The following is a 25,215-nucleotide window of genomic DNA, read 5'->3' as shown; positions in this document are numbered from 1 at the left end:
GTCTTTGCATTTGCTGAGGTCACTGGCTTGGGACTAGAGTTGTGTTTATCAGGGCATGATGGCAGGCTGCTCCCGACAAAAGTGGTTCACAGAATGCACCCGCCAGATCACCAGCACTATTGTGTTTCAGATTATCTCACTGAACTCTCCTCCTGGAAAATCCTTCCCACTGGCTTTCCCAGATTCTGTGTCCTCCCCTAAATGCTGGGGTGAAACGGGCGGAGTTCTGCGCCCTGCTTCCCTTTACGCGTCCCTAACGCGCTCCCAATGCGGCCTACAGCCCTGGTCGGGCTTAGATCACTGGAGCCTTTTGTGACCAAGAACTCCGGAAGCCTAGGGTCAGGCCTGTTGCACAGGCATATTGTGCCTTGCCAATCCGGGATTGTTGTGTTTCAGGGCCTAGCCATCAATACTCCTGGGATTTCTTTCCCTGAGAACCCTCTTGTCCCTGTCCTCCCACAAGCCCCAGCTTTTATGTAAAATAAAGTGTGCACCATGGGCCTTCCCCTATTTGCTCTCTCCCCAATCTCTTTCTCCAAAGCTGAGCTCTGAAGGTAAATGTATCTATCTGAGTGAGGGGCTAGGGAGGGCCTTTCCCAGCAGTCTTACAAGTCAAGAGTTCAGAGAAAGCACCTGCTATGGGAGGGAGACTTTGCTCACAGAGAAGTCAAGTCTAAGATAACACATCTGATGGGCAAGGCACACGCCTTACTAGCTGGTAGCACACCTACAGAGGAGCAGGGAGCTATGCTAAGCAGGCAACAGAAAAGTCATGTATGTGTCTCATACACTGGGACCGGTAGTAATACTGGTTCTAAGACCATTAGACAGTAGTCTATTCATCATTACGTCCAACAATAACAAGACACTAAGCAAATGAGAAATGCTGTATGGCATAAAGACGCATTATATAACACAAGCTCCAGGCAGGCACACAATTATCAAGATATATATTGAGTCTCAGGAACTGTGCTACAGTTATTAACCTCTGTGGTGCAAATGGTTAGCGCGTTCGGTTGTTAACAGAAAGGTTGGTGGTTCAAGCCCACCCAGGGAAGTATCCTTTTTGCCTGCATGAAACACTTTAATGAAACACAGATACGTACCTCTGCTCTCTCCTGCTTAAGACCCTTTATCTGAACATTTCAATCCTCTGCGTTCTCTCTGCACCTGCAGTCAATTTCATAATTAGGATAGAAAACAAAAGGCCTAGCCCTGTAATACAACTGTAGGCATATGAGGAGGGGAAAATAAGTCAAAAGGCCATCAGCATTTGTTGATCTGGCTTGAAGGCTGTAAGTGTAAGGACCTTGTGGCGCAACGGTAGCGCGTCTGACTCCAGATCAGAAGGTTGCGTGGTCAAATCACGTCGGGGTCACTGCTTACCATTTTATTCCCCACTGAGTTCATATATTTCCTTTCGAAAACAAAGTCAAAGGAACGCAGCCTTGCATTGGCCGGGAATCGAACCCGGGCCTCCCGCGTGTGCAGGCGAGAATTCTACCACTGAACCACCAATGCTTCACATGGGGAGTTCACAGGCATAGCTCTGTCCAAGACAGTGATCAGGTGCACACACTTAAATTGTACACATATGAACAAAGTGTGCGCAGCAGGGATCTATGATGTTACAACGCGTTATTTTACAACGCAGACCGTTACATCGCAATTTTTACAACGCAGGATCCATTACAACGCATGGCATTACAACGCATGGCATTACATCGCAGATGCTATTACAACGCATGGCATTACATCGTAAGTATAGGTAAGTATACCTTTTTAAAAAAAATGTAATTATTTTAATTTAATTAAATTATTTTAATTAAAATGCTTTTTAAAATAGTAATTATTTTTATTTAATAATTTTAAATCTATTTATTTAAATTAATTTTAATAAAAATTGTAATTAATTTTATTTAATTAATATAATTAAATTAATTTATTTTAAATATTTTTTTGATTGTAATTAAAATAAATTATTTAAAATAATGTATTTAATTTAATTATTTTAATTAAGAAATGTAATTAATATAATATAATTAATTTTATTTAACTTAAAAACACCCCTGTATCCCAAAACCCAAACCCTGCCCTGAAACCTAAAAACACCCCTGTACCCCAAAACCCAAACCCTGCCCTGAAACCTAAAAACACCCCTGTACCCCAAAACCCAAACCCTGCCCTGAAACCTAAAAACACCCCTGTACCCCAAAACCCAAACCCTACCCTGAAACCTAAAAACACCCCTGTACCCCAAAACCCAAACCCTGCCCTGAAACCTAAAAACACCCCTGTACCCCAAAACCCAAACCCTGCCCTGAAACCTAAAAACACCCCTGTACCCCAAAACCCAAACCCTACCCTGAAACCTAAAAACACCCCTATACCCCAAAACCCAAACCCTGCCCTGAAACCTAAAAACACCCCTGTACCCCAAAACCCAAACCCTGCCCTGAAACCTAAAAACACCCCTGTACCCCAAAACCCAAACCCTGCCCTGAAACCTAAAAACACCCCTGTACCCCAAAACCCAAACCCTGCCCTGAAACCTAAAAACACCCCTGTACCCCAAAACCCAAACCCTACCCTGAAACCTAAAAACACCCCTGTACCCCAAAACCCAAACCCTACCCTGAAACCTAAAAACACCCCTGTACCCCAAAACCCAAACCCTACCCTGAAACCTAAAAACACCCCTGTACCCCAAAACCCAAACCCTACACTGAAACCTAAAAACACCCCTGTACCCCAAAACCCAAACCCTACCCTGAAACCTAAAAACACCCCTGTACCCCAAAACCCAAACCTGAAACCTAAAAACACCCCTGTACCCCAAAACCCAAACCCTGCCCTAAAACCTCAGTACACCAATACATATACTCCTATACTCATATTTATTTAAAAAATTACTTAAATTAATAAATTTAATTTATAATATTTAAAAACATAAATAAATATTTTTATTTATTTTTATTTATAATTAATATTAATTAAATCATTTATATAATATTAAATAAAATTAAAATAAATTATATACTTACCAATACTTACGATGTAATGGTATGCGTTGTAATAGCATCTGCGATGTAATGCCATGCGTTGTAATACCATGCGTTGTAATGGATCCTGCGTTGTAATAGCTGCGTTGTAACAGCATTACGACGTAAAAGTTGCGTTGTAAGTGATACACACCGCGCAGCAGACATGACAACGCCAAAGTTTCACATGATGATGGCTTATATAAGACAAGCTCCAGGCAGGCACATACATATCAAGATATATATTGAGTCTAAGGAAAAATGCTGTAGTCACTCGTCTCTGTGGCGCAATCGGTTAGTGCGTTCGGCTGTTAACCGAAAGGTTGGTGGTTCAAGCCCACCCAGGGACGTATTATTTTGCCTGCATGAAACACTTGAATGGAAAACAGATACATACCTTTGCTCTCTCCTGCTGGACACCCTTTCCCTGAATATTTCAATTCTCTGCGTTCTCTCGGCACCTGCAGTCAATTTCATAATTAGGATAGAAAACAAAAGGTCAAGCTCTGTAATACAACTGTAGGCATATGAGGAGGGGAAAATAAGTCAAAAGGCCCACAGCATTTGTTGATCTGGCTCCGAAAGCTGTAAGTGTAAGGACCTCGTGGCGCAACGGTAGCGCGTCTGACTCCAGATCAGAAGGTTGCGTGTTCAAATCACGTCGGGGTCACTGCTTACCATTTTATTCCCCATTGAGGTCATATATTTCCTTTCGAAAACAAAGTCAAAAGAAAGCAGTCTTGCATTGGCCGGGAATCGAACCCGGGCCTCCCGCATGGCAGGCGAGAATTCTACCACTGAACCACCAATGCTTCACATGGGTTATTCACAGGCAGAGCTCTGCCCAAGACAGTGATCAGGTGCACACAGTTAAATTGTACACATATGAACAAAGTGTGCGCAGCAGACATGATAACGCCAACGTTTCACATGAAGATGGCAAGAATCAGATGCAGGAGACTATAACTATGAATGTCTTTGCATTTGCTGAGGTCACTGGCTTGGGACTAGAGTTGTGTTTATCAGGGCATGATGGCAGGCTGCTCCCGACAAAAGTGGTTCACAGAATGCACCCGCCAGATCACCAGCACTATTGTGTTTCAGATTATCTCACTGAACTCTCCTCCTGGAAAATCCTTCCCACTGGCTTTCCCAGATTCTGTGTCCTCCCCTAAATGCTGGGGTGAAACGGGCAGAGTTCTGCGCCCTGCGTCCCTAACGCGCTCCCAACGCGGCCTACAGCCCTGGTCGGGCTTAGATCACTGGAGCCTTTTGTGACCAAGAACTCCGGAAGCCTAGGGTCAGGCCTGTTGCACAGGCATATTGTGCCTTGCCAATCCGGGATTGTTGTGTTTCAGGGCCTAGCCATCAATACTCCTGGGATTTCTTTCCCTGAGAACCCTCTTGTCCCTGTCCTCCCACAAGCCCCAGCTTTTATGTAAAATAAAGTGTGCACCATGGGCCTTCCCCTATTTGCTCTCTCCCCAATCTCTTTCTCCAAAGCTGAGCTCTGAAGGTAAATGTATCTATCTGAGTGAGGGGCTAGGGAGGGCCTTTCCCAGCAGTCTTACAAGTCAAGAGTTCAGAGAAAGCACCTGCTATGGGAGGGAGACTTTGCTCACAGAGAAGTCAAGTCTAACATAACACATCTGATGGGCAAGGCACACGCCTTACTGGCTGGTAGCACACCTACAGAGGAGCAGGGAGCTATGCTAAGCAGGCAACAGAAAAGTCATGTATGTGTCTCATACACTGGGACCGGTAGTAATACTGGCTCTAAGACCATTAGACAGTAGTCTATTCATCATTACGTCCAACAATAACAAGACACTAAGCAAATGAGAAATGCTGTATGGCATAAAGACGCATTATATAACACAAGCTCCAGGCAGGCACACAATTATCAAGATATATATTGAGTCTCAGGAACTGTGCTACAGTTATTAACCTCTGTGGTGCAAATGGTTAGCGCGTTCGGTTGTTAGCAGAAAGGTTGGTGGTTCAAGCCCACCCAGGGAAGTATCCTTTTTGCCTGCATGAAACACTTTAATGAAACACAGATACGTACCTCTGCTCTCTCCTGCTTAAGACCCTTTATCTGAACATTTCAATCCTCTGCGTTCTCTCGGCACCTGCAGTCAATTTCATAATTAGGATAGAAAACAAAAGGTCAAGCTCTGTAATACAACTGTAGGCATATGAGGAGGGGAAAATAAGTCAAAAGGCCCACAGCATTTGTTGATCTGGCTCCGAAAGCTGTAAGTGTAAGGACCTCGTGGCGCAACGGTAGTGCGTCTGACTCCAGATCAGAAGGTTGCGTGTTCAAATCACGTCCGGGTCACTGCTTACCATTTTATTCCCCACTGAGGTCATATATTTCCTTTCGAAAACAAAGTCAAAAGAAAGCAGTCTTGCATTGGCCGGGAATCGAACCCGGGCCTCCCGCGTGGCAGGCGAGAATTCTACCACTGAACCACCAATGCTTCACATGGGTTGTTCACAGGCAGAGCTCTGCCCAAGACAGTGATCAGGTGCACACACTTAAATTGTACACATATGAACAAAGTGTGCGCAGCAGACATGATAACGCCAACGTTTCACATGAAGATGGCAAGAATCAGATGCAGGAGACTATAACTATGAATGTCTTTGCATTTGCTGAGGTCACTGGCTTGGGACTAGAGTTGTGTTTATCAGGGCATGATGGCAGGCTGCTCCCGACAAAAGTGGTTCACAGAATGCACCCGCCAGATCACCAGCACTATTGTGTTTCAGATTATCTCACTGAACTCTCCTCCTGGAAAATCCTTCCCACTGGCTTTCCCAGATTCTGTGTCCTCCCCTAAATGCTGGGGTGAAACGGGCGGAGTTCTGCGCCCTGCGTCCATTTACGCGTCCCTAACGCGCTCCCAATGCAGCCTACAGCCCTGGTCGGGCTTAGATCACTGGAGCCTTTTGTGACCAAGAACTCCGGAAGCCTAGGGTCAGGCCTGTTGCACAGGCATATTGTGCCTTGCCAATCCGGGATTGTTGTGTTTCAGGGCCTAGCCATCAATACTCCTGGGATTTCTTTCCCTGAGAACCCTCTTGTCCCTGTCCTCCCACAAGCCCCAGCTTTTATGTAAAATAAAGTGTGCACCATGGGCCTTCCCCTATTGCTCTCTCCCCAATCTCTTTCTCCAAAGCTGAGCTCTGAAGGTAAATGTATCTATCTGAGTGAGGGGCTAGGGAGGGCCTTTCCCAGCAGTCTTACAAGTCAAGAGTTCAGAGAAAGCACCTGCTATGGGAGGGAGACTTTGCTCACAGAGAAGTCAAGTCTAAGATAACACATCTGATGGGCAAGGCACACGCCTTACTGGCTGGTACCACACCTACAGAGGAGCAGGGAGCTATGCTAAGCAGGCAACAGAAAAGTCATGTATGTGTCTCATACACTGGGACCGGTAGTAATACTGGCTCTAAGACCATTAGACAGTAGTCTATTCATCATTACGTCCAACAATAACAAGACACTAAGCAAATGAGAAATGCTGTATGGCATAAAGACGCATTATATAACACAAGCTCCAGGCAGGCACACAATTATCAAGATATATATTGAGTCTCAGGAACTGTGCTACAGTTATTAACCTCTGTGGTGCAAATGGTTAGCGCGTTCGGTTGTTAACAGAAAGGTTGGTGGTTCAAGCCCACCCAGGGAAGTATCCTTTTTGCCTGCATGAAACACTTTAATGAAACACAGATACGTACCTCTGCTCTCTCCTGCTTAAGACCCTTTATCTGAACATTTCAATCCTCTGCGTTCTCTCTGCACCTGCAGTCAATTTCATAATTAGGATAGAAAACAAAAGGCCTAGCCCTGTAATACAACTGTAGGCATATGAGGAGGGGAAAATAAGTCAAAAGGCCATCAGCATTTGTTGATCTGGCTTGAAGGCTGTAAGTGTAAGGACCTTGTGGCGCAACGGTAGCGCGTCTGACTCCAGATCAGAAGGTTGCGTGGTCAAATCACGTCGGGGTCACTGCTTACCATTTTATTCCCCACTGAGTTCATATATTTCCTTTCGAAAACAAAGTCAAAGGAACGTAGCCTTGCATTGGCCGGGAATCGAACCCAGGCCTCCCGCGTGGCAGGCGAGAATTCTACCACTGAACCACCAATGCTTCACATGGGGAGTTCACAGGCATAGCTCTGTCCAAGACAGTGATCAGGTGCACACACTTAAATTGTACACATATGAACAAAGTGTGCGCAGCAGACATGACAACGCCAAAGTTTCACATGATGATGGCTTATATAAGACAAGCTCCATGCAGGCACATACATATCAAGATATATATTGAGTCTAAGGAAAGATGCTGTAGTCACTTGTCTCTGTGGCGCAATCGGTTAGCGCGATCGGCTGTTAACCAAAAGGTTGGTGGTTCAAGCCCACCCAGGGACGTATTATTTTGCCTGCATGAAACACTTGAATGGAAAACAGATACATACCTTTGCTCTCTCCTGCTGGACACCCTTTCCCTGAATATTTCAATTCTCTGCGTTCTCTCGGCACCTGCAGTCAATTTCATAATTAGGATAGAAAACAAAAGGTCAAGCTCTGTAATACAACTGTAGGCATATGAGGAGGGGAAAATAAGTCAAAAGGCCCACAGCATTTGTTGATCTGGCTCCGAAAGCTGTAAGTGTAAGGACCTCGTGGCGCAACGGTAGCGCGTCTGACTCCAGATCAGAAGGTTGCGTGTTCAAATCACGTCGGGGTCACTGCTTACCATTTTATTCCCCATTGAGGTCATATATTTCCTTTCGAAAACAAAGTCAAAAGAAAGCAGTCTTGCATTGGCCGGGAATCGAACCCGGGCCTCCCGCATGGCAGGCGAGAATTCTACCACTGAACCACCAATGCTTCACATGGGTTATTCACAGGCAGAGCTCTGCCCAAGACAGTGATCAGGTGCACACACTTAAATTGTACACATATGAACAAAGTGTGCGCAGCAGACATGATAACGCCAACGTTTCACATGAAGATGGCAAGAATCAGATGCAGGAGACTATAACTATGAATGTCTTTGCATTTGCTGAGGTCACTGGCTTGGGACTAGAGTTGTGTTTATCAGGGCATGATGGCAGGCTGCTCCCGACAAAAGTGGTTCACAGAATGCACCCGCCAGATCACCAGCACTATTGTGTTTCAGATTATCTCACTGAACTCTCCTCCTGGAAAATCCTTCCCACTGGCTTTCCCAGATTCTGTGTCCTCCCCTAAATGCTGGGGTGAAACGGGCAGAGTTCTGCGCCCTGCGTCCCTAACGCGCTCCCAACGCGGCCTACAGCCCTGGTCGGGCTTAGATCACTGGAGCCTTTTGTGACCAAGAACTCCGGAAGCCTAGGGTCAGGCCTGTTGCAAAGGCATATTGTGCCTTGCCAATCCGGGATTGTTGTGTTTCAGGGCCTAGCCATCAATACTCCTGGGATTTCTTTCCCTGAGAACCCTCTTGTCCCTGTCCTCCCACAAGCCCCAGCTTTTATGTAAAATAAAGTGTGCACCATGGGCCTTCCCCTATTTGCTCTCTCCCCAATCTCTTTCTCCAAAGCTGAGCTCTGAAGGTAAATGTATCTATCTGAGTGAGGGGCTAGGGAGGGCCTTTCCCAGCAGTCTTACAAGTCAAGAGTTCAGAGAAAGCACCTGCTATGGGAGGGAGACTTTGCTCACAGAGAAGTCAAGTCTAACATAACACATCTGATGGGCAAGGCACACGCCTTACTGGCTGGTAGCACACCTACAGAGGAGCAGGGAGCTATGCTAAGCAGGCAACAGAAAAGTCATGTATGTGTCTCATACACTGGGACCGGTAGTAATACTGGCTCTAAGACCATTAGACAGTAGTCTATTCATCATTACGTCCAACAATAACAAGACACTAAGCAAATGAGAAATGCTGTATGGCATAAAGACGCATTATATAACACAAGCTCCAGGCAGGCACACAATTATCAAGATATATATTGAGTCTCAGGAACTGTGCTACAGTTATTAACCTCTGTGGTGCAAATGGTTAGCGCGTTCGGTTGTTAGCAGAAAGGTTGGTGGTTCAAGCCCACCCAGGGAAGTATCCTTTTTGCCTGCATGAAACACTTTAATGAAACACAGATACGTACCTCTGCTCTCTCCTGCTTAAGACCCTTTATCTGAACATTTCAATCCTCTGCGTTCTCTCGGCACCTGCAGTCAATTTCATAATTAGGATAGAAAACAAAAGGTCAAGCTCTGTAATACAACTGTAGGCATATGAGGAGGGGAAAATAAGTCAAAAGGCCCACAGCATTTGTTGATCTGGCTCCGAAAGCTGTAAGTGTAAGGACCTCGTGGCGCAACGGTAGTGCGTCTGACTCCAGATCAGAAGGTTGCGTGTTCAAATCACGTCCGGGTCACTGCTTACCATTTTATTCCCCACTGAGGTCATATATTTCCTTTCGAAAACAAAGTCAAAAGAAAGCAGTCTTGCATTGGCCGGGAATCGAACCCAGGCCTCCCGCGTGGCAGGCGAGAATTCTACCACTGAACCACCAATGCTTCACATGGGTTGTTCACAGGCAGAGCTCTGCCCAAGACAGTGATCAGGTGCACACACTTAAATTGTACACATATGAACAAAGTGTGCGCAGCAGACATGATAACGCCAACGTTTCACATGAAGATGGCAAGAATCAGATGCAGGAGACTATAACTATGAATGTCTTTGCATTTGCTGAGGTCACTGGCTTGGGACTAGAGTTGTGTTTATCAGGGCATGATGGCAGGCTGCTCCCGACAAAAGTGGTTCACAGAATGCACCCGCCAGATCACCAGCACTATTGTGTTTCAGATTATCTCACTGAACTCTCCTCCTGGAAAATCCTTCCCACTGGCTTTCCCAGATTCTGTGTCCTCCCCTAAATGCTGGGGTGAAACGGGCGGAGTTCTGCGCCCTGCGTCCCTTTACGCGTCCCTAACGCGCTCCCAATGCGGCCTACAGCCCTGGTCGGGCTTAGATCACTGGAGCCTTTTGTGACCAAGAACTCCGGAAGCCTAGGGTCAGGCCTGTTGCACAGGCATATTGTGCCTTGCCAATCCGGGATTGTTGTGTTTCAGGGCCTAGCCATCAATACTCCTGGGATTTCTTTCCCTGAGAACCCTCTTGTCCCTGTCCTCCCACAAGCCCCAGCTTTTATGTAAAATAAAGTGTGCACCATGGGCCTTCCCCTATTTGCTCTCTCCCCAATCTCTTTCTCCAAAGCTGAGCTCTGAAGGTAAATGTATCTATCTGAGTGAGGGGCTAGGGAGGGCCTTTCCCAGCAGTCTTACAAGTCAAGAGTTCAGAGAAAGCACCTGCTATGGGAGGGAGACTTTGCTCACAGAGAAGTCAAGTCTAAGATAACACATCTGATGGGCAAGGCACACGCCTTACTGGCTGGTACCACACCTACAGAGGAGCAGGGAGCTATGCTAAGCAGGCAACAGAAAAGTCATGTATGTGTCTCATACACTGGGACCGGTAGTAATACTGGCTCTAAGACCATTAGACAGTAGTCTATTCATCATTACGTCCAACAATAACAAGACACTAAGCAAATGAGAAATGCTGTATGGCATAAAGACGCATTATATAACACAAGCTCCAGGCAGGCACACAATTATCAAGATATATATTGAGTCTCAGGAACTGTGCTACAGTTATTAACCTCTGTGGTGCAAATGGTTAGCGCGTTTGGTTGTTAACAGAAAGGTTGGTGGTTCAAGCCCACCCAGGGAAGTATCCTTTTTGCCTGCATGAAACACTTTAATGAAACACAGATACGTACCTCTGCTCTCTCCTGCTTAAGACCCTTTATCTGAACATTTCAATCCTCTGCGTTCTCTCTGCACCTGCAGTCAATTTCATAATTAGGATAGAAAACAAAAGGCCTAGCCCTGTAATACAACTGTAGGCATATGAGGAGGGGAAAATAAGTCAAAAGGCCATCAGCATTTGTTGATCTGGTTTGAAGGCTGTAAGTGTAAGGACCTTGTGGCGCAACGGTAGCGCGTCTGACTCCAGATCAGAAGGTTGCGTGGTCAAATCACGTCGGGGTCACTGCTTACCATTTTATTCCCCACTGAGTTCATATATTTCCTTTCGAAAACAAAGTCAAAGGAACGCAGCCTTGCATTGGCCGGGAATCGAACCCGGGCCTCCCGCGTGGCAGGCGAGAATTCTACAACTGAACCACCAATGCTTCACATGGGGAGTTCACAGGCATAGCTCTGTCCAAGACAGTGATCAGGTGCACACACTTAAATTGTACACATATGAACAAAGTGTGCGCAGCAGACATGACAACGCCAAAGTTTCACATGATGATGGCTTATATAAGACAAGCTCCATGCAGGCACATACATATCAAGATATATATTGAGTCTAAGGAAAGATGCTGTAGTCACTCGTCTCTGTGGCGCAATCGGTTAGCGCGTTCGGCTGTTAACCGAAAGGTTGGTGGTTCAAGCCCACCCAGGGACGTATTATTTTGCCTGCATGAAACACTTGAATGGAAAACAGATACATACCTTTGTTCTCTCCTGCTGGACACCCTTTCCCTGAATATTTCAATTCTCTGCGTTCTCTCGGCACCTGCAGTCAATTTCATAATTAGGATAGAAAACAAAAGGTCAAGCTCTGTAATACAACTGTAGGCATATGAGGAGGGGAAAATAAGTCAAAAGGCCCACAGCATTTGTTGATCTGGCTCCGAAAGCTGTAAGTGTAAGGACCTCGTGGCACAACGGTAGCGCGTCTGACTCCAGATCAGAAGGTTGCGTGTTCAAATCACGTCGGGGTCACTGCTTACCATTTTATTCCCCACTGAGGTCATATATTTCCTTTCGAAAACAAAGTCAAAAGAAAGCAGTCTTGCATTGGCCGGGAATCGAACCCGGGCCTCCCGCGTGGCAGGCAAGAATTCTACCACTGAACCACCAATGCTTCACATGGGTTGTTCACAGGCAGAGCTCTGCCCAAGACAGTGATCAGGTGCACACACTTAAATTGTACACATATGAACAAAGTGTGCGCAGCAGACATGATAACGCCAACGTTTCACATGAAGATGGCAAGAATCAGATGCAGGAGACTATAACTATGAATGTCTTTGCATTTGCTGAGGTCACTGGCTTGGGACTAGAGTTGTGTTTATCAGGGCATGATGGCAGGCTGCTCCCGACAAAAGTGGTTCACAGAATGCACCCGCCAGATCACCAGCACTATTGTGTTTCAGATTATCTCACTGAACTCTCCTCCTGGAAAATCCTTCCCACTGGCTTTCCCAGATTCTGTGTCCTCCCCTAAATGCTGGGGTGAAACGGGCAGAGTTCTGCGCCCTGCGTCCCTAACGCGCTCCCAACGCGGCCTACAGCCCTGGTCGGGCTTAGATCACTGGAGCCTTTTGTGACCAAGAACTCCGGAAGCCTAGGGTCAGGCCTGTTGCACAGGCATATTGTGCCTTGCCAATCCGGGATTGTTGTGTTTCAGGGCCTAGCCATCAATACTCCTGGGATTTCTTTCCCTGAGGACCCTCTTGTCCCTGTCCTCCCACAAGCCCCAGCTTTTATGTAAAATAAAGTGTGCACCATGGGCCTTCCCCTATTTGCTCTCTCCCCAATCTCTTTCTCCAAAGCTGAGCTCTGAAGGTAAATGTATCTATCTGAGTGAGGGGCTAGGGAGGGCCTTTCCCAGCAGTCTTACAAGTCAAGAGTTCAGAGAAAGCACCTGCTATGGGAGGGAGACTTTGCTCACAGAGAAGTCAAGTCTAACATAACACATCTGATGGGCAAGGCACACGCCTTACTGGCTGGTAGCACACCTACAGAGGAGCAGGGAGCTATGCTAAGCAGGCAACAGAAAAGTCATGTATGTGTCTCATACACTGGGACCGGTAGTAATACTGGCTCTAAGACCATTAGACAGTAGTCTATTCATCATTACGTCCAACAATAACAAGACACTAAGCAAATGAGAAATGCTGTATGGCATAAAGACGCATTATATAACATAAGCTCCAGGCAGGCAAACAATTATCAAGATATATATTGAGTCTCAGGAACTGTGCTACAGTTATTAACCTCTGTGGTGCAAATGGTTAGCGCGTTCGGTTGTTAACAGAAAGGTTGGTGGTTCAAGCCCACCCAGGGAAGTATCCTTTTTGCCTGCATGAAACACTTTAATGAAACACAGATACGTACCTCTGCTCTCTCCTGCTTAAGACCCTTTATCTGAACATTTCAATCCTCTGCGTTCTCTCTGCACCTGCAGTCAATTTCATAATTAGGATAGAAAACAAAAGGCCTAGCCCTGTAATACAACTGTAGGCATATGAGGAGGGGAAAATAAGTCAAAAGGCCATCAGCATTTGTTGATCTGGCTTGAAGGCTGTAAGTGTAAGGACCTTGTGGCGCAACGGTAGCGCGTCTGACTCCAGATCAGAAGGTTGCGTGGTCAAATCACGTCGGGGTCACTGCTTACCATTTTATTCCCCACTGAGTTCATATATTTCCTTTCGAAAACAAAGTCAAAGGAACACAGCCTTGCATTGGCCGGGAATCGAACCCGGGCCTCCCGCGTGGCAGGCGAGAATTCTACCACTGAACCACCAATGCTTCACATGGGGATTTCACAGGCATAGCTCTGTCCAAGACAGTGATCAGGTGCACACACTTAAATTGTACACATATAAACAAAGTGTGCGCAGCAGACATGACAACGCCAAAGTTTCACATGATGATGGCTTATATAAGACAAGCTCCAGGCAGGCACATACATATCAAGATATATATTGAGTCTAAGGAAAGATGCTGTAGTCACTCGTCTCTGTGGCGCAATCGGTTAGCGCGTTCGGCTGTTAACCAAAAGGTTGGTGGTTCAAGCCCACCCAGGGACGTATTATTTTGCCTGCATGAAACACTTGAATGGAAAACAGATACATACCTTTGCTCTCTCCTGCTGGACACCCTTTCCCTGAATATTTCAATTCTCTGCGTTCTCTCGGCACCTGCAGTCAATTTCATAATTAGGATAGAAAACAAAAGGTCAAGCTCTGTAATACAACTGTAGGCATATGAGGAGGGGAAAATAAGTCAAAAGGCCCACAGCATTTGTTGATCTGGCTCCGAAAGCTGTAAGTGTAAGGACCTCGTGGCGCAACGGTAGCGCGTCTGACTCCAGATCAGAAGGTTGCGTGTTCAAATCACGTCGGGGTCACTGCTTACCATTTTATTCCCCACTGAGGTCATATATTTCCTTTCGAAAACAAAGTCAAAAGAAAGCAGTCTTGCATTGGCCGGGAATCGAATCCGGGCCTCCCGCATGGCAGGCGAGAATTCTACCACTGAACCACCAATGCTTCACATGGGTTGTTCACAGGCAGAGCTCTGCCCAAGACAGTGATCAGGTGCACACACTTAAATTGTACACATATGAACAAAGTGTGCGCAGCAGACATGATAACGCCAACGTTTCACATGAAGATGGCAAGAATCAGATGCAGGAGACTATAACTATGAATGTCTTTGCATTTGCTGAGGTCACTGGCTTGGGACTAGAGTTGTGTTTATCAGGGCATGATGGCAGGCTGCTCCCGACAAAAGTGGTTCACAGAATGCACCCGCCAGATCACCAGCACTATTGTGTTTCAGATTATCTCACTGAACTCTCCTCCTGGAAAATCCTTCCCACTGGCTTTCCCAGATTCTGTGTCCTCCCCTAAATGCTGGGGTGAAACGGGCAGAGTTCTGCGCCATGCGTCCCTAACGCGCTCCCAACGCGGCCTACAGCCCTGGTCGGGCACAGCCCTGGTCGGGCTTAGATCACTGGAGCCTTTTGTGACCAAGAACTCCGGAAGCCTAGGGTCAGGCCTGTTGCACAGGCATATTGTGCCTTGCCAATCCGGGATTGTTGTGTTTCAGGGCCTAGCCATCAATACTCCTGGGATTTCTTTCCCTGAGAACCCTCTTGTCCCTGTCCTCCCACAAGCCCCAGCTTTTATGTAAAATAAAGTGTGCACCATGGGCCTTCCCCTATTTGCTCTCTCCCCAATCTCTTTCTCCAAAGCTGAGCTCTGAAGGTAAATGTATCTATCTGAGTGAGGGGCTAGGGAGGGCCTTTCCCAGCAGTCTTACAAGTCAAGAGTTCAGAGAAAGCACCTGCTATGGGAGGGAGACTTTGCTCACAGAGAAGTCAAGTCTAACATAACACATCTGATGGGCAAGGCACACGCCTTACTGGCTGGTAGCACACCTACAGAGGAGCAGGGAGCTATGCTAAGCAGGCAACAGAAAAGTCATGTATGTGTCTCATACACTGGGACCGGTAGTAATACTGGCTCTAAGACCATTAGACAGTAGTCTATTCATCATTACGTCCAACAATAACAAGACACTAAGCAAATGAGAAATGCTGTATGGCATAAAGACGCATTATATAACACAAGCTCCAGGCAGGCACACAATTATCAAGATATATATTGAGTCTCAGGAACTGTGCTACAGTTATTAACCTCTGTGGTGCAAATGGTTAGCGCGTTCGGTTGTTAACAGAAAGGTTGGTGGTTCAAGCCCACCCAGGGAAGTATCCTTTTTGCCTGCATGAAACACTTTAATGAAACACAGATACGTACCTCTGCTCTCTCCTGCTTAAGACCCTTTATCTGAACATTTCAATCCTCTGCGTTCTCTCGGCACCTGCAGTCAATTTCATAATTAGGATAGAAAACAAAAGGTCAAGCTCTGTAATACAACTGTAGGCATATGAGGAGGGGAAAATAAGTCAAAAGGCCCACAGCATTTGTTGATCTGGCTCCGAAAGCTGTAAGTGTAAGAACCTCGTGGCGCAACGGTAGTGCGTCTGACTCCAGATCAGAAGGTTGCGTGTTCAAATCACGTCGGGGTCACTGCTTACCATTTTATTCCCCACTGAGGTCATATATTTCCTTTCGAAAACAAAGTCAAAAGAAAGCAGTCTTGCATTGGCCGGGAATCGAACCCGGGCCTCCCGCGTGGCAGGCGAGAATTCTACCACTGAACCACCAATGCTTCACATGGGTTGTTCACAGGCAGAGCTCTGCCCAAGACAGTGATCAGGTGCACACACTTAAATTGTACACATATGAACAAAGTGTGCGCAGCAGACATGATAACGCCAAAGTTTCACATGAAGATGGCAAGAATCAGATGCAGGAGACTATAACTATGAATGTCTTTGCATTTGCTGAGGTCACTGGCTTGGGACTAGAGTTGTGTTTATCAGGGCATGATGGCAGGCTGCTCCCGACAAAAGTGGTTCACAGAATGCACCCGCCAGATCACCAGCACTATTGTGTTTCAGATTATCTCACTGAACTCTCCTCCTGGAAAATCCTTCCCACTGGCTTTCCCAGATTCTGTGTCCTCCCCTAAATGCTGGGGTGAAACGGGCGGAGTTCTGCGCCCTGCGTCCCTTTACGCGTCCCTAAGGCGCTCCCAATGCGGCCTACAGCCCTGGTCGGGCTTAGATCACTGGAGCCTTTTGTGACCAAGAACTCCGGAAGCCTAGGGTCAGGCCTGTTGCACAGGCATATTGTGCCTTGCCAATCCGGGATTGTTGTGTTTCAGGGCCTAGCCATCAATACTCCTGGGATTTCTTTCCCTGAGAACCCTCTTGTCCCTGTCCTCCCACAAGCCCCAGCTTTTATGTAAAATAAAGTGTGCACCATGGGCCTTCCCCTATTTGCTCTCTCCCCAATCTCTTTCTCCAAAGCTGAGCTCTGAAGGTAAATGTATCTATCTGAGTGAGGGGCTAGGGAGGGCCTTTCCCAGCAGTCTTACAAGTCAAGAGTTCAGAGAAAGCACCTGCTATGGGAGGGAGACTTTGCTCACAGAGAAGTCAAGTCTAAGATAACACATCTGATGGGCAAGGCACACGCCTTAATGGCTGGTACCACACCTACAGAGGAGCAGGGAGCTATGCTAAGCAGGCAACAGAAAAGTCATGTATGTGTCTCATACACTGGGACCGGTAGTAATACTGGCTCTAAGACCATTAGACAGTAGTCTATTCATCATTACGTCCAACAATAACAAGACACTAAGCAAATGAGAAATGCTGTATGGCATAAAGACGCATTATATAACACAAGCTCCAGGCAGGCACACAATTATCAAGATATATATTGAGTCTCAGGAACTGTGCTACAGTTATTAACCTCTGTGGTGCAAATGGTTAGCGCGTTCGGTTGTTAACAGAAAGGTTGGTGGTTCAAGCCCACCCAGGGAAGTATCCTTTTTGCCTGCATGAAACACTTTAATGAAACACAGATACGTACCTCTGCTCTCTCCTGCTTAAGACCCTTTATCTGAACATTTCAATCCTCTGCGTTCTCTCTGCACCTGCAGTCAATTTCATAATTAGGATAGAAAACAAAAGGCCTAGCCCTGTAATACAACTGTAGGCATATGAGGAGGGGAAAATAAGTCAAAAGGCCATCAGCATTTGTTGATCTGGCTTGAAGGCTGTAAGTGTAAGGACCTTGTGGCGCAACGGTAGCGCGTCTGACTCCAGATCAGAAGGTTGCGTGGTCAAATCACGTCGGGGTCACTGCTTACCATTTTATTCCCCACTGAGTTCATATATTTCCTTTCGAAAACAAAGTCAAAGGAACGTAGCCTTGCATTGGCTGGGAATCGAACCCAGGCCTCCCGCGTGGCAGGCGAGAATTCTACCACTGAACCACCAATGCTTCACATGGGGAGTTCACAGGCATAGCTCTGTCCAAGACAGTGATCAGGTGCACACACTTAAATTGTACACATATGAACAAAGTGTGCGCAGCAGACATGACAACGCCAAAGTTTCACATGATGATGGCTTATATAAGACAAGCTCCATGCAGGCACATACATATCAAGATATATATTGAGTCTAAGGAAAGATGCTGTAGTCACTCGTCTCTGTGGCGCAATCGGTTAGCGCGTTCGGCTGTTAACCGAAAGGTTGGTGGTTCAAGCCCACCCAGGGACGTATTATTTTGCCTGCATGAAACACTTGAATGGAAAACAGATACATACCTTTGCTCTCTCCTGCTGGACACCCTTTCCCTGAATATTTCAATTCTCTGCGTTCTCTCGGCACCTGCAGTCAATTTCATAATTAGGATAGAAAACAAAAGGTCAAGCTCTGTAATACAACTGTAGGCATATGAGGAGGGGAAAATAAGTCAAAAGGCCCACAGCATTTGTTGATCTGGCTCCGAAAGCTGTAAGTGTAAGGACCTCGTGGCGCAACGGTAGCGCGTCTGACTCCAGATCAGAAGGTTGCGTGTTCAAATCACGTCGGGGTCACTGCTTACCATTTTATTCCCCACTGAGGTCATATATTTCCTTTCGAAAACAAAGTCAAAAGAAAGCAGTCTTGCATTGGCCGGGAATCGAACCCGGGCCTCCCGCGTGGCAGGCGAGAATTCTACCACTGAACCACCAATGCTTCACATGGGTTGTTCACAGGCAGAGCTCTGCCCAAGACAGTGATCAGGTGCACACACTTAAATTGTACACATATGAACAAAGTGTGCGCAGCAGACATGATAACGCCAACGTTTCACATGAAGATGGCAAGAATCAGATGCAGGAGACTATAACTATGAATGTCTTTGCATTTGCTGAGGTCACTGGCTTGGGACTAGAGTTGTGTTTATCAGGGCATGATGGCAGGCTGCTCCCGACAAAAGTGGTTCACAGAATGCACCCACCAGATCACCAGCACTATTGTGTTTCAGATTATCTCACTGAACTCTCCTCCTGGAAAATCCTTCCCACTGGCTTTCCCAGATTCTGTGTCCTCCCCTAAATGCTGGGGTGAAACGGGCAGAGTTCTGCGCCCTGCGTCCCTAACGCGCTCCCAACGCGGCCAACAGCCCTGGTCGGGCTTAGATCACTGGAGCCTTTTGTGACCAAGAACTCCGGAAGCTTAGGGTCAGGCCTGTTGCACAGGCATATTGTGCCTTGCCAATCCGGGATTGTTGTGTTTCAGGGCCTAGCCATCAATACTCCTGGGATTTCTTTCCCTGAGAACCCTCTTGTCCCTGTCCTCCCACAAGCCCCAGCTTTTATGTAAAATAAAGTGTGCACCATGGGCCTTCCCCTATTTGCTCTCTCCCCAATCTCTTTCTCCAAAGCTGAGCTCTGAAGGTAAATGTATCTATCTGAGTGAGGGGCTAGGGAGGGCCTTTCCCAGCAGTCTTACAAGTCAAGAGTTCAGAGAAAGCACCTGCTATGGGAGGGAGACTTTGCTCACAGAGAAGTCAAGTCTAACATAACACATCTGATGGGCAAGGCACACGCCTTACTGGCTGGTAGCACACCTACAGAGGAGCAGGGAGCTATGCTAAGCAGGCAACAGAAAAGTCATGTATGTGTCTCATACACTGGGACCGGTAGTAATACTGGCTCTAAGACCATTAGACAGTAGTCTATTCATCATTACGTCCAACAATAACAAGACACTAAGCAAATGAGAAATGCTGTATGGCATAAAGACGCATTATATAACATAAGCTCCAGGCAGGCACACAATTATCAAGATATATATTGAGTCTCAGGAACTGTGCTACAGTTATGAACCTCTGTGGTGCAAATGGTTAGCGCGTTCGGTTGTTAACAGAAAGGTTGGTGGTTCAAGCCCACCCAGGGAAGTATCCTTTTTGCCTGCATGAAACACTTTAATGAAACACAGATACGTACCTCTGCTCTCTCCTGCTTAAGACCCTTTATCTGAACATTTCAATCCTCTGCGTTCTCTCTGCACCTGCAGTCAATTTCATAATTAGGATAGAAAACAAAAGGCCTAGCCCTGTAATACAACTGTAGGCATATGAGGAGGGGAAAATAAGTCAAAAGGCCATCAGCATTTGTTGATCTGGCTTGAAGGCTGTAAGTGTAAGGACCTTGTGGCGCAACGGTAGCGCGTCTGACTCCAGATCAGAAGGTTGCGTGGTCAAATCACGTCGGGGTCACTGCTTACCATTTTATTCCCCACTGAGTTCATATATTTCCTTTCGAAAACAAAGTCAAAGGAACGCAGCCTTGCATTGGCCGGGAATCGAACCCGGGCCTCCCGCGTGGCAGGCGAGAATTCTACCACTGAACCACCAATGCTTCACATGGGGAGTTCACAGGCATAGCTCTGTCCAAGACAGTGATCAGGTGCACACACTTAAATTGTACACATATAAACAAAGTGTGCGCAGCAGACATGACAACGCCAAAGTTTCACATGATGATGGCTTATATAAGACAAGCTCCAGGCAGGCACATACATATCAAGATATATATTGAGTCTAAGGAAAGATGCTGTAGTCACTCGTCTCTGTGGCGCAATCGGTTAGCGCGATCGGCTGTTAACCAAAAGGTTGGTGGTTCAAGCCCACCCAGGGACGTATTATTTTGCCTGCATGAAACACTTGAATGGAAAACAGATACATACCTTTGCTCTCTCCTGCTGGACACCCTTTCCCTGAATATTTCAATTCTCTGGGTTCTCTCGGCACCTGCAGTCAATTTCATAATTAGGATAGAAAACAAAAGGTCAAGCTCTGTAATACAACTGTAGGCATATGAGGAGGGGAAAATAAGTCAAAAGGCCCACAGCATTTGTTGATCTGGCTCCGAAAGCTGTAAGTGTAAGGACCTCGTGGCGCAACGGTAGCGCGTCTGACTCCAGATCAGAAGGTTGCGTGTTCAAATCACGTCGGGGTCACTGCTTACCATTTTATTCCCCACTGAGGTCATATATTTCCTTTCGAAAACAAAGTCAAAAGAAAGCAGTCTTGCATTGGCCGGGAATCGAACCCGGGCCTCCCGCATGGCAGGCGAGAATTCTACCACTGAACCACCAATGCTTCACATGGGTTGTTCACAGGCAGAGCTCTGCCCAAGACAGTGATCAGGTGCACACACTTAAATTGTACACATATGAACAAAGTGTGCGCAGCAGACATGATAACGCCAACGTTTCACATGAAGATGGCAAGAATCAGATGCAGGAGACTATAACTATGAATGTCTTTGCATTTGCTGAGGTCACTGGCTTGGGACTAGAGTTGTGTTTATCAGGGCATGATGGCAGGCTGCTCCCGACAAAAGTGGTTCACAGAATGCACCCGCCAGATCACCAGCACTATTGTGTTTCAGATTATCTCACTGAACTCTCCTCCTGGAAAATCCTTCCCACTGGCTTTCCCAGATTCTGTGTCCTCCCCTAAATGCTGGGGTGAAACGGGCAGAGTTCTGCGCCATGCGTCCCTAACGCGCTCCCAACGCGGCCTACAGCCCTGGTCGGGCACAGCCCTGGTCGGGCTTAGATCACTGGAGCCTTTTGTGACCAAGAACTCCGGAAGCCTAGGGTCAGGCCTGTTGCACAGGCATATTGTGCCTTGCCAATCCGGGATTGTTGTGTTTCAGGGCCTAGCCATCAATACTCCTGGGATTTCTTTCCCTGAGAACCCTCTTGTCCCTGTCCTCCCACAAGCCCCAGCTTTTATGTAAAATAAAGTGTGCACCATGGGCCTTCCCCTATTTGCTCTCTCCCCAATCTCTTTCTCCAAAGCTGAGCTCTGAAGGTAAATGTATCTATCTGAGTGAGGGGCTAGGGAGGGCCTTTCCCAGCAGTCTTACAAGTCAAGAGTTCAGAGAAAGCACCTGCTATGGGAGGGAGACTTTGCTCACAGAGAAGTCAAGTCTAACATAACACATCTGATGGGCAAGGCACACGCCTTACTGGCTGGTAGCACACCTACAGAGGAGCAGGGAGCTATGCTAAGCAGGCAACAGAAAAGTCATGTATGTGTCTCATACACTGGGACCGTTAGTAATACTGGCTCTAAGACCATTAGACAGTAGTCTATTCATCATTACGTCCAACAATAACAAGACACTAAGCAAATGAGAAATGCTGTATGGCATAAAGACGCATTATATAACACAAGCTCCAGGCAGGCACACAATTATCAAGATATATATTGAGTCTCAGGAACTGTGCTACAGTTATTAACCTCTGTGGTGCAAATGGTTAGCGCGTTCGGTTGTTAACAGAAAGGTTGGTGGTTCAAGCCCACCCAGGGAAGTATCCTTTTTGCCTGCATGAAACACTTTAATGAAACACAGATACGTACCTCTGCTCTCTCCTGCTTAAGACCCTTTATCTGAACATTTCAATCCTCTGCGTTCTCTCGGCACCTGCAGTCAATTTCATAATTAGGATAGAAAACAAAAGGTCAAGCTCTGTAATACAACTGTAGGCATATGAGGAGGGGAAAATAAGTCAAAAGGCCCACAGTATTTGTTGATCTGGCTCCGAAAGCTGTAAGTGTAAGGACCTCGTGGCGCAACGGTAGTGCGTCTGACTCCAGATCAGAAGGTTGCGTGTTCAAATCACGTCGGGGTCACTGCTTACCATTTTATTCCCCACTGAGGTCATATATTTCCTTTCGAAAACAAAGTCAAAAGAAAGCAGTCTTGCATTGGCCAGGAATCGAACCCGGGCCTCCCGCGTGGCAGGCGAGAATTCTACCACTGAACCACCAATGCTTCACATGGGTTGTTCACAGGCAGAGCTCTGCCCAAGACAGTGATCAGGTGCACACACTTAAATTGTACACATATGAACAAAGTGTGCGCAGCAGACATGATAACGCCAACGTTTCACATGAAGATGGCAAGAATCAGATGCAGGAGACTATAACTATGAATGTCTTTGCATTTGCTGAGGTCACTGGCTTGGGACTAGAGTTGTGTTTATCAGGGCATGATGGCAGGCTGCTCCCGACAAAAGTGGTTCACAGAATGCACCCGCCAGATCACCAGCACTATTGTGTTTCAGATTATCTCACTGAACTCTCCTCCTGGAAAATCCTTCCCACTGGCTTTCCCAGATTCTGTGTCCTCCCCTAAATGCTGGGGTGAAACGGGCGGAGTTCTGCGCCCTGCGTCCCTTTACGCGTCCCTAAGGCGCTCCCAATGCGGCCTACAGCCCTGGTCGGGCTTAGATCACTGGAGCCTTTTGTGACCAAGAACTCCGGAAGCCTAGGGTCAGGCCTGTTGCACAGGCATATTGTGCCTTGCCAATCCGGGATTGTTGTGTTTCAGGGCCTAGCCATCAATACTCCTGGGATTTCTTTCCCTGAGAACCCTCTTGTCCCTGTCCTCCCACAAGCCCCAGCTTTTATGTAAAATAAAGTGTGCACCATGGGCCTTCCCCTATTTGCTCTCTCCCCAATCTCTTTCTCCAAAGCTGAGCTCTGAAGGTAAATGTATCTATCTGAGTGAGGGGCTAGGGAGGGCCTTTCCCAGCAGTCTTACAAGTCAAGAGTTCAGAGAAAGCACCTGCTATGGGAGGGAGACTTTGCTCACAGAGAAGTCAAGTCTAACATAACACATCTGATGGGCAAGGCACACGCCTTACTGGCTGGTAGCACACCTACAGAGGAGCAGGGAGCTATGCTAAGCAGGCAACAGAAAAGTCATGTATGTGTCTCATACACTGGGACCGGTAGTAATACTGGCTCTAAGACCATTAGACAGTAGTCTATTCATCATTACGTCCAACAATAACAAGACACTAAGCAAATGAGAAATGCTGTATGGCATAAAGACGCATTATATAACATAAGCTCCAGGCAGGCACACAATTATCAAGATATATATTGAGTCTCAGGAACTGTGCTACAGTTATGAACCTCTGTGGTGCAAATGGTTAGCGCGTTCGGTTGTTAACAGAAAGGTTGGTGGTTCAAGCCCACCCAGGGAAGTATCCTTTTTGCCTGCATGAAACACTTTAATGAAACACAGATACGTACCTCTGCTCTCTCCTGCTTAAGACCCTTTATCTGAACATTTCAATCCTCTGCGTTCTCTCTGCACCTGCAGTCAATTTCATAATTAGGATAGAAAACAAAAGGCCTAGCCCTGTAATACAACTGTAGGCATATGAGGAGGGGAAAATAAGTCAAAAGGCCATCAGCATTTGTTGATCTGGCTTGAAGGCTGTAAGTGTAAGGACCTTGTGGCGCAACGGTAGCGCGTCTGACTCCAGATCAGAAGGTTGCGTGGTCAAATCACGTCGGGGTCACTGCTTACCATTTTATTCCCCACTGAGTTCATATATTTCCTTTCGAAAACAAAGTCAAAGGAACGCAGCCTTGCATTGGCCGGGAATCGAACCCGGGCCTCCCGCGTGGCAGGCGAGAATTCTACCACTGAACCACCAATGCTTCACATGGGGAGTTCACAGGCATAGCTCTGTCCAAGACAGTGATCAGGTGCACACACTTAAATTGTACACATATAAACAAAGTGTGCGCAGCAGACATGACAACGCCAAAGTTTCACATGATGATGGCTTATATAAGACAAGCTCCAGGCAGGCACATACATATCAAGATATATATTGAGTCTAAGGAAAGATGCTGTAGTCACTCGTCTCTGTGGCGCAATCGGTTAGCGCGTTCGGCTGTTAACCAAAAGGTTGGTGGTTCAAGCCCACCCAGGGACGTATTATTTTGCCTGCATGAAACACTTGAATGGAAAACAGATACATACCTTTGCTCTCTCCTGCTGGACACCCTTTCCCTGAATATTTCAATTCTCTGCGTTCTCTCGGCACCTGCAGTCAATTTCATAATTAGGATAGAAAACAAAAGGTCAAGCTCTGTAATACAACTGTAGGCATATGAGGAGGGGAAAATAAGTCAAAAGGCCCACAGCATTTGTTGATCTGGCTCCGAAAGCTGTAAGTGTAAGGACCTCGTGGCGCAACGGTAGCACGTCTGACTCCAGATCAGAAGGTTGCGTGTTCAAATCACGTCGGGGTCACTGCTTACCATTTTATTCCCCACTGAGGTCATATATTTCCTTTCGAAAACAAAGTCAAAAGAAAGCAGTCTTGCATTGGCCGGGAATCGAACCCGGGCCTCCCGCATGGCAGGCGAGAATTCTACCACTGAACCACCAATGCTTCACATGGGTTGTTCACAGGCAGAGCTCTGCCCAAGACAGTGATCAGGTGCACACACTTAAATTGTACACATATGAACAAAGTGTGCGCAGCAGACATGATAACGCCAACGTTTCACATG

At 46.8% G+C, this 25,215-nt stretch overlaps 37 non-coding genes across 37 annotated transcripts; 22 read left to right on the top strand and 15 right to left on the bottom strand.

The window, feature by feature from the left end:
* Positions 1-1,306: 1,306 nt before the first annotated feature.
* On the top strand, positions 1,307-1,378 carry TRNAW-CCA (transfer RNA tryptophan (anticodon CCA)). Its single transcript has one exon. It is a non-coding gene; the product is annotated as a tRNA-Trp (tRNA).
* Positions 1,379-3,317: 1,939 nt separating this feature from the next.
* Positions 3,318-3,391, top strand: TRNAN-GUU (transfer RNA asparagine (anticodon GUU)). Its single transcript has one exon. It is a non-coding gene; the product is annotated as a tRNA-Asn (tRNA).
* Positions 3,392-3,639: 248 nt separating this feature from the next.
* TRNAW-CCA (transfer RNA tryptophan (anticodon CCA)) lies at positions 3,640-3,711 on the top strand. Its single transcript has one exon. It is a non-coding gene; the product is annotated as a tRNA-Trp (tRNA).
* A 71-nt stretch (positions 3,712-3,782) lies between these two features.
* Positions 3,783-3,853, bottom strand: TRNAG-GCC (transfer RNA glycine (anticodon GCC)). The gene has a single exon. It is a non-coding gene; the product is annotated as a tRNA-Gly (tRNA).
* A 1,600-nt stretch (positions 3,854-5,453) lies between these two features.
* On the bottom strand, positions 5,454-5,524 carry TRNAG-GCC (transfer RNA glycine (anticodon GCC)). Its single transcript has one exon. It is a non-coding gene; the product is annotated as a tRNA-Gly (tRNA).
* Positions 5,525-6,991: 1,467 nt separating this feature from the next.
* On the top strand, positions 6,992-7,063 carry TRNAW-CCA (transfer RNA tryptophan (anticodon CCA)). The gene has a single exon. It is a non-coding gene; the product is annotated as a tRNA-Trp (tRNA).
* Positions 7,064-7,134: 71 nt separating this feature from the next.
* On the bottom strand, positions 7,135-7,205 carry TRNAG-GCC (transfer RNA glycine (anticodon GCC)). Its single transcript has one exon. It is a non-coding gene; the product is annotated as a tRNA-Gly (tRNA).
* A 207-nt stretch (positions 7,206-7,412) lies between these two features.
* Positions 7,413-7,486, top strand: TRNAN-GUU (transfer RNA asparagine (anticodon GUU)). The gene has a single exon. It is a non-coding gene; the product is annotated as a tRNA-Asn (tRNA).
* Positions 7,487-7,734: 248 nt separating this feature from the next.
* On the top strand, positions 7,735-7,806 carry TRNAW-CCA (transfer RNA tryptophan (anticodon CCA)). The gene has a single exon. It is a non-coding gene; the product is annotated as a tRNA-Trp (tRNA).
* Positions 7,807-7,877: 71 nt separating this feature from the next.
* On the bottom strand, positions 7,878-7,948 carry TRNAG-GCC (transfer RNA glycine (anticodon GCC)). The gene has a single exon. It is a non-coding gene; the product is annotated as a tRNA-Gly (tRNA).
* A 1,600-nt stretch (positions 7,949-9,548) lies between these two features.
* Positions 9,549-9,619, bottom strand: TRNAG-GCC (transfer RNA glycine (anticodon GCC)). The gene has a single exon. It is a non-coding gene; the product is annotated as a tRNA-Gly (tRNA).
* Positions 9,620-11,087: 1,468 nt separating this feature from the next.
* On the top strand, positions 11,088-11,159 carry TRNAW-CCA (transfer RNA tryptophan (anticodon CCA)). The gene has a single exon. It is a non-coding gene; the product is annotated as a tRNA-Trp (tRNA).
* A 349-nt stretch (positions 11,160-11,508) lies between these two features.
* Positions 11,509-11,582, top strand: TRNAN-GUU (transfer RNA asparagine (anticodon GUU)). Its single transcript has one exon. It is a non-coding gene; the product is annotated as a tRNA-Asn (tRNA).
* Positions 11,583-11,830: 248 nt separating this feature from the next.
* TRNAW-CCA (transfer RNA tryptophan (anticodon CCA)) lies at positions 11,831-11,902 on the top strand. The gene has a single exon. It is a non-coding gene; the product is annotated as a tRNA-Trp (tRNA).
* Positions 11,903-11,973: 71 nt separating this feature from the next.
* TRNAG-GCC (transfer RNA glycine (anticodon GCC)) lies at positions 11,974-12,044 on the bottom strand. Its single transcript has one exon. It is a non-coding gene; the product is annotated as a tRNA-Gly (tRNA).
* Positions 12,045-13,500: 1,456 nt separating this feature from the next.
* Positions 13,501-13,572, top strand: TRNAW-CCA (transfer RNA tryptophan (anticodon CCA)). The gene has a single exon. It is a non-coding gene; the product is annotated as a tRNA-Trp (tRNA).
* Positions 13,573-13,643: 71 nt separating this feature from the next.
* TRNAG-GCC (transfer RNA glycine (anticodon GCC)) lies at positions 13,644-13,714 on the bottom strand. The gene has a single exon. It is a non-coding gene; the product is annotated as a tRNA-Gly (tRNA).
* A 207-nt stretch (positions 13,715-13,921) lies between these two features.
* On the top strand, positions 13,922-13,995 carry TRNAN-GUU (transfer RNA asparagine (anticodon GUU)). The gene has a single exon. It is a non-coding gene; the product is annotated as a tRNA-Asn (tRNA).
* A 248-nt stretch (positions 13,996-14,243) lies between these two features.
* TRNAW-CCA (transfer RNA tryptophan (anticodon CCA)) lies at positions 14,244-14,315 on the top strand. The gene has a single exon. It is a non-coding gene; the product is annotated as a tRNA-Trp (tRNA).
* A 1,758-nt stretch (positions 14,316-16,073) lies between these two features.
* On the bottom strand, positions 16,074-16,144 carry TRNAG-GCC (transfer RNA glycine (anticodon GCC)). Its single transcript has one exon. It is a non-coding gene; the product is annotated as a tRNA-Gly (tRNA).
* Positions 16,145-17,612: 1,468 nt separating this feature from the next.
* TRNAW-CCA (transfer RNA tryptophan (anticodon CCA)) lies at positions 17,613-17,684 on the top strand. Its single transcript has one exon. It is a non-coding gene; the product is annotated as a tRNA-Trp (tRNA).
* Positions 17,685-17,755: 71 nt separating this feature from the next.
* Positions 17,756-17,826, bottom strand: TRNAG-GCC (transfer RNA glycine (anticodon GCC)). Its single transcript has one exon. It is a non-coding gene; the product is annotated as a tRNA-Gly (tRNA).
* A 207-nt stretch (positions 17,827-18,033) lies between these two features.
* TRNAN-GUU (transfer RNA asparagine (anticodon GUU)) lies at positions 18,034-18,107 on the top strand. Its single transcript has one exon. It is a non-coding gene; the product is annotated as a tRNA-Asn (tRNA).
* A 248-nt stretch (positions 18,108-18,355) lies between these two features.
* Positions 18,356-18,427, top strand: TRNAW-CCA (transfer RNA tryptophan (anticodon CCA)). Its single transcript has one exon. It is a non-coding gene; the product is annotated as a tRNA-Trp (tRNA).
* A 71-nt stretch (positions 18,428-18,498) lies between these two features.
* TRNAG-GCC (transfer RNA glycine (anticodon GCC)) lies at positions 18,499-18,569 on the bottom strand. Its single transcript has one exon. It is a non-coding gene; the product is annotated as a tRNA-Gly (tRNA).
* A 1,456-nt stretch (positions 18,570-20,025) lies between these two features.
* TRNAW-CCA (transfer RNA tryptophan (anticodon CCA)) lies at positions 20,026-20,097 on the top strand. The gene has a single exon. It is a non-coding gene; the product is annotated as a tRNA-Trp (tRNA).
* A 71-nt stretch (positions 20,098-20,168) lies between these two features.
* TRNAG-GCC (transfer RNA glycine (anticodon GCC)) lies at positions 20,169-20,239 on the bottom strand. Its single transcript has one exon. It is a non-coding gene; the product is annotated as a tRNA-Gly (tRNA).
* Positions 20,240-20,446: 207 nt separating this feature from the next.
* Positions 20,447-20,520, top strand: TRNAN-GUU (transfer RNA asparagine (anticodon GUU)). Its single transcript has one exon. It is a non-coding gene; the product is annotated as a tRNA-Asn (tRNA).
* A 248-nt stretch (positions 20,521-20,768) lies between these two features.
* Positions 20,769-20,840, top strand: TRNAW-CCA (transfer RNA tryptophan (anticodon CCA)). The gene has a single exon. It is a non-coding gene; the product is annotated as a tRNA-Trp (tRNA).
* A 71-nt stretch (positions 20,841-20,911) lies between these two features.
* On the bottom strand, positions 20,912-20,982 carry TRNAG-GCC (transfer RNA glycine (anticodon GCC)). The gene has a single exon. It is a non-coding gene; the product is annotated as a tRNA-Gly (tRNA).
* A 1,473-nt stretch (positions 20,983-22,455) lies between these two features.
* Positions 22,456-22,527, top strand: TRNAW-CCA (transfer RNA tryptophan (anticodon CCA)). The gene has a single exon. It is a non-coding gene; the product is annotated as a tRNA-Trp (tRNA).
* Positions 22,528-22,598: 71 nt separating this feature from the next.
* TRNAG-GCC (transfer RNA glycine (anticodon GCC)) lies at positions 22,599-22,669 on the bottom strand. The gene has a single exon. It is a non-coding gene; the product is annotated as a tRNA-Gly (tRNA).
* A 1,468-nt stretch (positions 22,670-24,137) lies between these two features.
* TRNAW-CCA (transfer RNA tryptophan (anticodon CCA)) lies at positions 24,138-24,209 on the top strand. Its single transcript has one exon. It is a non-coding gene; the product is annotated as a tRNA-Trp (tRNA).
* A 71-nt stretch (positions 24,210-24,280) lies between these two features.
* TRNAG-GCC (transfer RNA glycine (anticodon GCC)) lies at positions 24,281-24,351 on the bottom strand. Its single transcript has one exon. It is a non-coding gene; the product is annotated as a tRNA-Gly (tRNA).
* Positions 24,352-24,558: 207 nt separating this feature from the next.
* On the top strand, positions 24,559-24,632 carry TRNAN-GUU (transfer RNA asparagine (anticodon GUU)). Its single transcript has one exon. It is a non-coding gene; the product is annotated as a tRNA-Asn (tRNA).
* Positions 24,633-24,880: 248 nt separating this feature from the next.
* TRNAW-CCA (transfer RNA tryptophan (anticodon CCA)) lies at positions 24,881-24,952 on the top strand. Its single transcript has one exon. It is a non-coding gene; the product is annotated as a tRNA-Trp (tRNA).
* Positions 24,953-25,023: 71 nt separating this feature from the next.
* On the bottom strand, positions 25,024-25,094 carry TRNAG-GCC (transfer RNA glycine (anticodon GCC)). Its single transcript has one exon. It is a non-coding gene; the product is annotated as a tRNA-Gly (tRNA).
* Positions 25,095-25,215: the final 121 nt, after the last annotated feature.

The sequence above is a fragment of the Lissotriton helveticus genome, chromosome 1_2 (genome assembly GCF_964261635.1).
Source record: "Lissotriton helveticus chromosome 1_2, aLisHel1.1, whole genome shotgun sequence".
Lineage (NCBI taxonomy): Eukaryota > Metazoa > Chordata > Amphibia > Caudata > Salamandridae > Lissotriton > Lissotriton helveticus.
Note: the sequence above shows the minus strand (reverse complement) of the source record. Positions and strands in the feature narration are given on the sequence as shown.